This window comes from Dermatophagoides farinae, chromosome 3 (assembly GCF_024713945.1).
Source record: "Dermatophagoides farinae isolate YC_2012a chromosome 3, ASM2471394v1, whole genome shotgun sequence".
Lineage (NCBI taxonomy): Eukaryota > Metazoa > Arthropoda > Arachnida > Sarcoptiformes > Pyroglyphidae > Dermatophagoides > Dermatophagoides farinae.
In genome coordinates this window covers 2,696,692-2,708,755 of record NC_134679.1, presented here as the reverse complement: position 1 = coordinate 2,708,755, position 12,064 = coordinate 2,696,692, and the positions used below count along the sequence as shown (strand labels likewise).

At 27.4% G+C, this 12,064-nt stretch overlaps 1 protein-coding gene across 1 annotated transcript in view; it reads right to left on the bottom strand.

Moving 5' to 3' along the window:
• Positions 1–10,211, bottom strand: part of LOC124494437 (uncharacterized) — a 45,908-nt gene extending 35,697 nt beyond the window's left edge. Inside the window, exon 1 of the mRNA XM_075729527.1 lies at positions 7,699–10,211. The gene's annotated coding sequence lies outside the window, so the exon portion shown is untranslated. The remainder of the gene's footprint in view (positions 1–7,698) is intronic.
• Positions 10,212–12,064: the final 1,853 nt, after the last annotated feature.

Here is a 12,064-nt window from a genome sequence, read left to right as displayed (position 1 = left end):
TTCAAAAAGATTAATGTCATGATGATGATATAAAATCAACAAAAATGAAAAAAGAACGTAGGTCACGTAAGAAATGAATTTATCTGAATGGCTGGATGGATGGATGAAAAATATCCATTTTGATACGGGTAATCTTCATCATTGTCATCTGATGATGATTTAGGCTATAGGTGATTTAACTCTTTTGATTTCAGTAACAATAATGGAAAAAAATGAACACCCAACAAAATGTTACGGAAATGGGCTAAAAATGAGAAAAAAAATAAATTCAGTTATTTGATCTTTTTTTTTATTATCTCTTATTCGGTATTGTGTGTGTACATGAACATGTTGATTGAATGAATTAAAATCAGCTAAATCATTGCCATTGCGTTTTTTTATCTCAACAACAACAACGACAACAATGTTTCGAATGACGAGGACATTTATCATGGTTAATTGTTATGACCGCAATAGTGTGTATCTTTATATATACATTTTATTACAGATGAAAAAGAAAAAGAGTATTTATGAAATAAAATTCATCCTGATGATCATAATCAATAGGATGAGAGAGAGAATGGGGAGGATGACATGTAAAAAAAATATCATATGGACTGAAATATTATATACAACAACGAGAACAACAACAACAACAAAATGTATGGCATGACATTTTTTCAAACAAACGAACGAGAAAAAATTGATGATGACATCAATGATGATGATATCAATGGAATTTTTTTTCTTCATTTTTTCGCTGTTGTCCACATCATCATCATCATCATCATCATAATCAGTATGATCCTAATGAAGAAAAAGCTTCTGACCATCTTCATTATAATCATCGCAGTCATAAACAATATTATGAATGAAGAAAAAAATTGAAACTAAAAAAAAAAAAAACAATAAACTCTCGATTGCTCTCCATTTTCCGGCCATTGACATGATTTGCTTGAACGTTATGTTTTTGTTTTCTTCTTTAAATTGAAATATTTAAAGAAAATTTATGATAAAAAAAAATATTCAAAATCTAAAGAGAAAATTTTTTTCGCATTATTTACAAATTAATTCATTCTTTTTTTTCGTATTACAGATGCAGATTACCCATATCTTTACACACATATACGATACATTTAATGTAACACTTTATTTAGGATTGGTTCGTATATATTTGGAAGCTATTGATGAAAAAAAAATGAATTTGATGAAGAAAAAATAAAAAAAAACAAATTATCAATAATGATAATAATATTATATATATAGGTGAAATTTCATATTTAATCCGATTAAGCATATTATTATCATCATCATCAACATGTATGATGATGCTAATGATTGTGATTTGTATTTTGATCAATTTTTTTTTTGGGGCACAATATTATTACATCAATAATCCATAATGATGATTGTACAAAAAAAAATGAAAATTTTCGTCATTTTTTACCATTATCATTTATCATTAAACAATCCTGAAAAAAGAAAATAAAAAATATATTTGGATAAAATGTATCATGATCACTATAATAGTAATAATGTAAATGTAAATATAATGTAAATTGGATCATTGATTGCCGGTGTATGTGTGTGTGTGTGTGTGATTTACTTCTAATCATCATCCCATATATAAATATGTAACGGTGTTTTTTTTTATTTTGCTGCACAAAAAAAAACCTTATTTGGAGAGTGAAAAAAAAACATCAAATCCTCAAATTTACAAGAAGAAGATATTATTTTTAATGTCTCATCATCATTATCATCATCATCATAGATTAAAAGATTTGTTTGATTAATATCGCTCATAATCATCATCATCATCTGTTGATTAGATTGAATTTAATTTTCGAGTCAGAAGATTTTTTTGTTGTTGTTGTTTGATTAACGAAATAAAAAAAGATTGAATTGAAATTGAATAATAACGATCATTATGATGAAAAGATGATACAATTTTTCAATATTTATTGAATGAAAATCAACAAAAAAAAAAGAAACCATTCACATCATTGATGATGGTGATGAAAAGGTCATCTTGGATTTTATTCGATGTTTTTGAATTACATTTTTATTTTCTGCCCATTATTATTGTATTAATTAATTGCCAAACAAGTGTCTGCGTGTGTGTGTGTGTGTGTTCCATTCCAGATTCAGAAACAGAAGCTAAATGATGATGATGATGATGATGATGACGATTATGATGATTGTGAATGAAAAAAAAATAAAAAGAGCATAATAGCCTTAAAGGATAGATCATCATCATCATCATCATCATCATAGATCATTAAAGTCATTGCATTCATAATCTTTCAGTTGTTGTTGTTGATGATGATGATCATCATCATCATCATCAAGAAGATCCAAAAGTTATATTCAATGGAAAAAATCTTATGATGAAAATTGTGATTCAATTGAGAGTGAGATATATAGAGAGAGAGAGAAAGAGACAAATTAATTTTCAAAAATCTGATATAGCAATTCCATTTCCTAATTGTAATCATCATCATCATTTTCAGACACCATCGTCAATATTTTTTGATTATGATGATGATCATCATCATCATCATCATCAGAAGACTAAATGGATAAATTCACACACACACACACACACACACACACACACACACACACACACTAAAAAAAATTATCTATGATGAAAAAACAAAAATGTTTTTTCCCACACACGCATGTAATTCAAAACCTAAATTGAATGAAATCGCAATGGAATTTACGTAAAACAAGAAAAAAAATGACAAACAAATAAACAAATATTCAACCAGATATCTGATCAGATCAAAGAAGAAAAAAAATGGAGAGAGAAAAGATCAATTTAGTAGTGGCGCCAATATTGATGATGATGATGAGATCCTGAAATAGTTCATGAGAGGAAAAAAAGTGAGAATTATACCCCTTTTTCTGAATGCAGCAAAATGAATAAAAATAAAATAGCCATTGCAATCATCATCATCATTATATTGAAACCTGAATTTTTATATGATGAAAAAATAGAAATTGAAAGATTATCAAGGTGATATTTGCAGATTTATTTTTATTACACACACACACACTTATACACACATGAACAAATGTGAATTTTTTTTTCAAAACTAAAATCGAAAGTGATAAACGATGATCAATGCAACGAAAGAAAAAAAATTCATTCGAATCGAATCGCAATGTAAATGTTTGAAGCATCAATCAAGTAAAAGAAAAAAAAATACGTTTCTGATTGACTGAAAAATTTATCTTATATGAAAAATCAATGATGCGTTTGATTTGCAACAATAAACATTTGAAAATAACACTTTTATTCACTGGTATATGAAATTATCTTTCATTCAAAATAATAATATAAATCACGGATATAAATCCGTTTTTTTTTTGGTTGCAAACTGGTGATCAATTTATCCAACCAAAAAAAATGGAAAAAAAATATTAATGTGCGTGTGTGCGTATAAATTGAATCATTCGGGCAAAAAAAGGGATGAAAAAAAAATTATTTTTTTGTTATGATTGAAAAAATATGGAAAACAAGAAAATAGCCATAGAAAACAAACAAACAAATATCGGACTCACACTTTTTTTATCAGTCCGAATACATTTTTTTTTCATTATTTACCGTTGTGGAAAATTGTACCAAAAATATCCGAAAATCCAGTAGGATAGATGAAAATTAAAAAAAAAAATAAAAGAAAAAGATTGATGCCAGGCAATTTTGATGTTTATGATGATAGATTCATCATTGAATGATTATCCATTTTCAGCGATCGATTGATTGAAATGAAAAAAAAATTGATAATAGTCGACTTTGTTGATAGTCATAATCATCAATGATGATGATAATGATGATGATGATGATGATGATGACAAACATTATTAATTGCACATGTTGCACTTGCAAGGATCTTTGATTTCGTTGTAGTTGTTGTTGTTGTTTATGATGATAAAAAGAAAATCGTCACGATAATCAATGATGAAATCATTGATCAGATGATTTTTTTTATTTACTCGAAAAGAATGTAAAGATTTCATTTATTTATGTATTATGGATGTATTAATCAACAATAATCACATCACAGCAAAAAAAAAAAAAAAATTTCCGTTGTTTAGCATGTTTGTGATAATGAGGAAAAAACAAAATCCTGATTTATGGAATTCCAATCATATATATCCTAGCCTATCATCATCATCATCATCATCATTATTATATGATGAATGGCAAATTTGTGAAATGAATGAATGGATGAATAACGTCATTTGTTAGATGAAAAACAAAACGAAACAAAAAAATGCCCGAATATATACAAGTGGTGGGTTCGACAACTCAGCGAACAAATATTACAAGAAAAAAAAAACCCAAAGCAAAGCTTTGATGACCAGGAAAGAATTTTTTTTTTTTGGTTTTTTGCTTTTAGATACATTCAGAACGAATATAACATGAAATAGTGTGTGTGTGTGTGTGTGTTGGCAGCAAACAAGGGGCGTTTTGTTCTCATAATCATCATCATCATCATATCACACACATTACAATGAAGGAAAAAAACATGCCACTCATATTTGATTTGTATATACACATAATATGATATTCATTCCAACATTTTTGTTAGTTTGTTTGATTATTTGTCGACACTGGGCTGTAGGTCTCTATTTCATTATCATGGATTCTATTTTTACAATAAACAAAAAAAAAAAAAATACAAATACAAAACATCAGATCATCATTGATGATTATAAACCGGCATATGCATAAAGAATATAAATAGGATTCAGTGTATAACGTTGAAATTTTTATTTCAATTAAAAAAAAATGAAAAAAATTTCAATTCACTTCATCATCATCATCATCATCATCATTTTTTTTCACATAAAAGATTTACTACTATTCACAACATCAATCAATGTAGAGTAGTAGAATAGAAATATGAAAAATTTATTTATTTGATCAAATGATCAAATAAGAAAAAAAAGATATATATTGGATAACAAATCGAAATACCCGTAATACAATACCTCAAACATCAATCATAATGACGATGATGATAATGATGTGATTGCTATTTTGTTTCAATCGATTTCCTCCCCCTCTTTCTCTCTCTCTCTCGTTCATTCTCAATAAATGTATTGGTTCAAGTAACATTCAGAACATTGTTTTCCATCATTATTCTCATTATATTTCCATATGTTCTCATCATCATCATCATCATCATTATTATTATTAATATACAAAATATGCATATATTTTGGGAGCTGTACATTACATATTTGGCCTCTCTTTTCATTTCACTCACTCACTGACTCACACACTCATTTCAATTCAATTCACCCATTTCTATATTGCAAATATATTGACAACAAAAAATATTTACTAGGCTACTTGATCGTCATATTTAGCATCATTCATTCATTCATTCATCTATTGAATTTTGAATACATTTTTTTTCTTCTTCTTCTTTTTTTCCATCTCATTATTGTTATTATACAAACACATCATCATCATCATCATCATCATCGACATATATCGCAACAACAATTTACAGCTGTTGCTATTTGTATATCACCTATTTTCATTTGGTTTTTTTTGTTGTTGTTGTTGTTGCAAATTTGAACTTGTTTTCTGGTTTTATAAACAACAACAACTATAGAATAAATGATGTATATATACATTTGTGCATACACACACACACACACACCGATGAAACAAACATTGAAATGTATGTTTGTGTAAACTTTTTGAATTGAATTGAATTGAAATGAATTCAAAAAATACCAAAACAATTGAAATGAGAACATCATCTATTTTTTTCAAGTTATTTTTCACTTTTTTTCTGATTCACATTATTATTATTATTATTATAACGGGACAGGAACAGCAAATGAAAACAAGTATCGTATGGTGTTTGTATGTATTATATATACATTGAGAATGAAGATGACGAAAAATTTGTTTCACTTCATCATCATCATCATCATCATTCGAATGTTTGCCATATAAAGTTAAAAATAACGTAACATCTATCCAAGTGTTTTATTTTTTATTTTTTTTTTGTTCAAATATATTCTTTAGATGTGAATGAATGAATGAATTGAGATTGAAATATTTTATTCATATCATATAGAATGGGAAACGAATCATAAATGCACCAACAAACTTATTTTCAATATAATAATAATAATAAAAAAATGTGTCTCTATGTCGTGCACGCGCACCAAACTCACGTTTGTTGTGTGTGTGTGTGTTAGAAGAGAGAAAAAAAAACGAAAATTTACAAAAACATGAACTATTTAGTAATTTTCAATATTTTCATTGTTATTGTTAGGATTATTATTATTATTATTATATTCCGTATTGATAGTTTCAACCTCGATCCCGTTTTTTTTCATCGTTGTTAAATGTTTCTCCATAAGAATGAAATTATAAATATATATCCATTTTGTTTAAAGAATTTTAATATTCAGATTCCATTCTTGAAAAGATGATGAACTTGAGTTATAATTCTGTCTGTTTTGAATGGAATTTTTTTTCTCTATATTCATTCTTTAAATTACTGACATCATTTCATTCATGAGAAAATCTAATAGCAGCAGCAACAATAATAATAATAATAATAATAATATAATTGCAAAACGAATGGCAATGTGTATGAATGATGAATAATTGCAATATAAATTAAAAACAATGAACAATTTTTTTTTCTACTGTATTTGTAAATGTAAATAATGATAATTTTTTTTTCACTCTCCCCGGTTTTGAGAAGCATAGAAAATAAGTAATAGGTATTGTACTTGATTAACTTTGAACTGTGCGGCTACTTCTTAAAAAAAAATACCGGTGGTTTTTTTTATGTGTGCAAAAAGAGTTATGGAGAAGTAAAAAAAGGATGAAAATCTTTCGTTTGTTTAAAAAAAATAACGTGTGGTGACGTGGTAACGTCATTGATGATACTACAAACGATAATTTTTTTTTTCTCTCTCTCTCTTTCTTTAAAACGAATGTTTTCCAAACGTAAACACATTTCAATCATCATAACATCATCATCAAAAAATGGGGAAAAAAAATTATGCCAACAGTAGATTTTGAATTGATCATCATGTTTCGATGCAATGACAAACAACAACAACAACAACAAATGAAAAAATGAATTAAATGATATGAAAAGTAAAATTGAAATTTAAAAATAGAAATTTTCCAATTTAAAAAAAGGGGAAAAAAATATCATTTAAATAAAATAAAATTGTTGGACAAGCCGATTGACAAATCAGGTTTTTTTTTTGTCATTCAATAGCCACAAAAATAAAATGGAAATGAAAATTATTTTCATTGATTAAAATATCGTTTCTTCATCAATATAATCAACGATCACAATCAATCACATCCATTGGCATGATGATGATAAATGATTAGAAATTGTGAGCTTAATAATACAAGCACACATATGTGGACTTTATCATTACATTTTTATATTTATTTTTTTTCTCACTTTTAGTGATGATGATAATGATGATAGAGGATATGATTTTCAAGAGCATTCAATAATGAATTCAACTGAAAAAAAATGATTCTTCCTCTATTGATTTTCTTCATGATATTTAAAAAGGTATCACGAATAATTATGAAGGATTAGCAAAAAAAAAAAATTGAAAACAGTGAATTAAGTGCGACATGCAAAAACAAAAATAAAATTATTTTGATATCGATTATGAACGAAAATGGATCAAATTACTTACATTTCTATTGTAGTGGTGATATATGCACCAAATAAGAAAAAAAAATAGCACAAAAACGACGAGTGATGATATGGAGACAGGAAAAAAAAACAAAATTGCTGTGATAAATGAAATTCTTAAAATTTTTTCACTCTTTCTCTTCTGGTGTAATAGATCAGATCAGAATCAAATCAAATTGGTGATGATTTTTTTTCTTGATCGATACTGCAGGTTATTATTGTTGTCAATGACGATAATGATGATCCAAAAAAAAAAAATCAAAATTAATTCAATCAGACATTTGATATCACCGATCAATCAAACAACCTTGATCAATCATTCTATAGTAATCACAAGATAAATGAATAAAGAAAAAATGAATGAACTCTGTGAAACCGGAACATAAATGAAAAACACTTATCAACAATGTGATAATCGATGAAATGGTCGGCAATCGATTGCTATGATCATCAATCAATCGTTATCGATTTGAATGTTTCTTTTTTTTTGTTTTGATGTAAAATGGGATGAGTGGTTATGTACCTGATGATATGAAAAGGGTACTTTATTGATTGATTGATTGATTGATTTTCGGGAAAATAAAAAGAGGTAAATTTGTTTTCATTGAAAGACTTGTGGTATTATGAAGTTATTAAAATTTGTTTTGGCTATAGAATCATAATTGAAAACAAAAAAAATTCGGCTTAAAAGTAGCGAATCAGAAGGAATCAAACTCACACTTCGAGATATGTATCAAAGTGGTAATGATGGTGGTGTGATGTTGATATCGCGAACAGTGTTGTTGGTTATACACACACGCACGCATACAACATTACACGATTTAATTCTAATCGATACAAATGAAAACCAGGGGAAAAACAGCAGAAATGATTTTTGCACAATTTTTCACCGTTGTTAAAATTATTTATGTGAAGGAAAAGGAGAAAGATATACTCAATTCAAATTGTTGAATACATCATACAAATGAAGAATGACGACAAAATTTAGTTGACGATGACATTCAGAAAAAAAAATTCTCGATATATTCATGTTGCCTGGTATAAAAATTATTATTTTTTTTTGGCCTCTACTCCTTACAGTTAGTCCTATACAGTTTGAAATGTTTCAATCGGTTGTTGTCGTTGTTGAGTTTTGTTTTGGTTTTCCACATATATTCAAGCTGAATATATATTTTAAAATTTGTTACGACAAATTTTTGTTTGAAAGGATATTTACTATTTTTTTTTTTTTTTTTTTTTTTTGATTGCCTTTATCGTATCTAAATCGATGAGGATTTTTGCATTTTTTTTTTCTTGTTTTCAATAATTTCAATATTTTGTTAGCTGAATAATAGTGGTGATGGAAAAAAATGGCAAATATTTGATGATGTCACAGCAACAAAACACAGCAAAAAAAAAAGAAAACAAAACAAACAATGAAATCGACAAACAAATGAAAATTTAAATCGATATTTGAAAGGAAATTTTTTTCGAAAAAAATAAAAACAAAACAAAAAAAAAATATTGAAACAAAACAATAAAACACGTATGTATCGTATTTGGTATTGTATTGTACACAGGTATCATTAATTCGTTCAGATCATCATTATTATTGTAAATTACAATCATCAATTGGCGTCACATGATACAATAAAATCCAACATTATTATCATTGTCGTAGTTGTCGTCGTCGTCGTTTTTTTTTTTGGGATTGATGACGTTAATATAATAATAATATAAAGATTGGGATTTTTATTCAGGATTTTATTGTGTTATTGTTGGTGTTTTTTTGTAGCACTATCCAAATACTACCAATATAAATGAAATGAGAAACAAAAAATCAAAAATTAAATGACGACAAAAGGGGCGTCGTCGTCGTCGTCGTCATAATTGTTGATAAAGTCGAATGTTTTGGATTTAATTTTTTTTTTTACTTTATTACTAAGGCGTCTAATAAAATCGGGAAACAAAACAAAAAAAAATTATGTTTAAAAAGAGGGCGTTGGTTTTCGAATCAATTCTTCATAAATCACACCAATGTATACACACACACACAGACACACAATCAAAAATCGAAGGATGATGATGATGATGATCATGGAAAATGGAGATGAATACAAAAAAAAATCGGTTATTCAAAACACCAAAAAAAAAAATGATTGTGGAAAAAAAACAACAACACTTGTATAATTTCTATCGATTTTTTTCATAGATATACGATATTATTTTGATATTCAATCAATCAATCAATCAATCAATTTACAATAATCTTTCAATGAAAATTTTTTTATTTTCGGTGTATTACATCAGTGCGATTATGATGATGATGATCAATAATTTTAAGTATTAGATGTGATCAATCAGGAAAAAAATCAGTAATTTTTTAACTAATAAATGGAAAATTTAAACGATAAATTAGTGAAAAAAAATTTTTTTTTTTTTAAAGTCAGCTTGTCGCCGCTTTCAATTTCTATTTGCAAATAAACACACCAATACACACACACACATACGAATAGTTGTATCAAATGTTCTAGTGCCGAATGCCAACTGATTTTAGGATTGTTGATGATTTTTTCGAATGAGGAAAAAAATAAAATAAAATAAAATATATCCAACCAACCTTATACACAAATATAAACATACATAAACGAATGGTAAACACAAAATACGAAAAACATACACACACAGCAAACACGAAATGATGTCTGCCAGTTGTTCTATACGGCCATGGAGTTTGTTTCTCTCTTTTTTTTGTGTTTTTGCTATGTATCCTCTCTCTTCTTCTCTCTCAATATGCGTGTGTGTGTGTATCAATCTGGCTTTTTCTCCTTTCTTGATAATTTTACTGGATATATTATTTTTTTTTGTTGTTGTTGTTAGAATTATTATTGTATACAATCTGGTTGCTTGGCTGGTTGATTTTGTTAGGTTAAATTAGGTTTTAGAGTTGTCTGTTCAATACAGGCACAATCAACAACAGCAACAACAACAACAACAAAATCCAGTTGTAGTGGTGTGTTTGGATACAAAAAATATTTAGTTGTAGTGTGTGTGTGTGTGGATCTGGATCCTGGTAAATGATGATGATAATGACGATAATATTCAGCGCAACAGCTTTTCTATTTTTTTCCGATTGCAATACACATGTGTAGTTTTATGAAATGTGAGATATTAGAATCCACTTACATCATGAATGTGCATTATGGATGCGATTAAAAATTTGGCGCCAAATATTTCTTCAAAAAAAAAAAATCATTTTCATGTAATTAATACGGATTTGATTCAATCTGACACATCATTTCAAATGGATTTTTTTTGTATTTGCATTTAATTTCACTTTTTTTTGAAAATCAAATTTTGCTTCCCGAAATTTTTTTTCCCATTTCGCATGTTTATCATATTTGATTAACCATAACCATTTCAGTCTCTTTTATTGATGATCGATGACATTCATGATGTGTTAATTTTACCTCGTTTTTTTCATTGAAATCTCAATGAAGTTATATATCGATGGTATTTTCGTATGCCTTGAGTGTGTGTGTGTGTGTGTGTATGATTAACGAGGAAAAAAACCTTTTCGAAACACACGAAAAAAAACAAATAAAATTGAAAGGAAAATATTAAAACAGTTAGTTTTGGCATCAAAAAAAAGGAAAAAAAATTGGGAAACAAAAAAAATTATAATATCCTGGATAAATAATGAATAGATACACACATTATCGATTTCGTCTGGTTCGTTATCCCAATTGTTGGCAATGACACTCAATGAGATATGTATTTTCAAAAGTAACACAATTTTTAAATGATAATTGCAGAAATACCCTGTTGACCTGGTCACTGAACTTTTTTATTTTGCTTTGTTTTGTTTTGTTTTTATTTTTTGTCAACACGATGACGTCCGGCCATGGTGTCCAAACCACAAAATGTTTTCAACCGGTACATTATATTTCCATTACAAATGAGGTGTGGCCATTTTATGCGATAATTTTGTTCCAAAAACACCGTTCAAATTAGAGCAACCATATTTTTTTGGGTATCACAATCACCATATTTTTATTTCATTTTATGATTTATGTAAATCCTATGGCAACAAATGCCAACAACAACAACAACAACAACAATAATAATAATAATTTTTTTAATCATTCAATATCTGATATATTGCAACCTAGAAAACCAAAACAAACATACAACAGAAAAAAAAATTTTTGTTACATATGTCATCGGCATCAATTTCCATATCCATAGTTGACATCGAAAAAAAAACAGTTAAATCAACAAGAAAAAATTAGATCAAAATCAAAATCTCATTTTCTATTCCTCTACAATTTCCAACAAACAACTAGATAAATATATCAATAATATCTATGGCCAAAGTCAAAAAAATT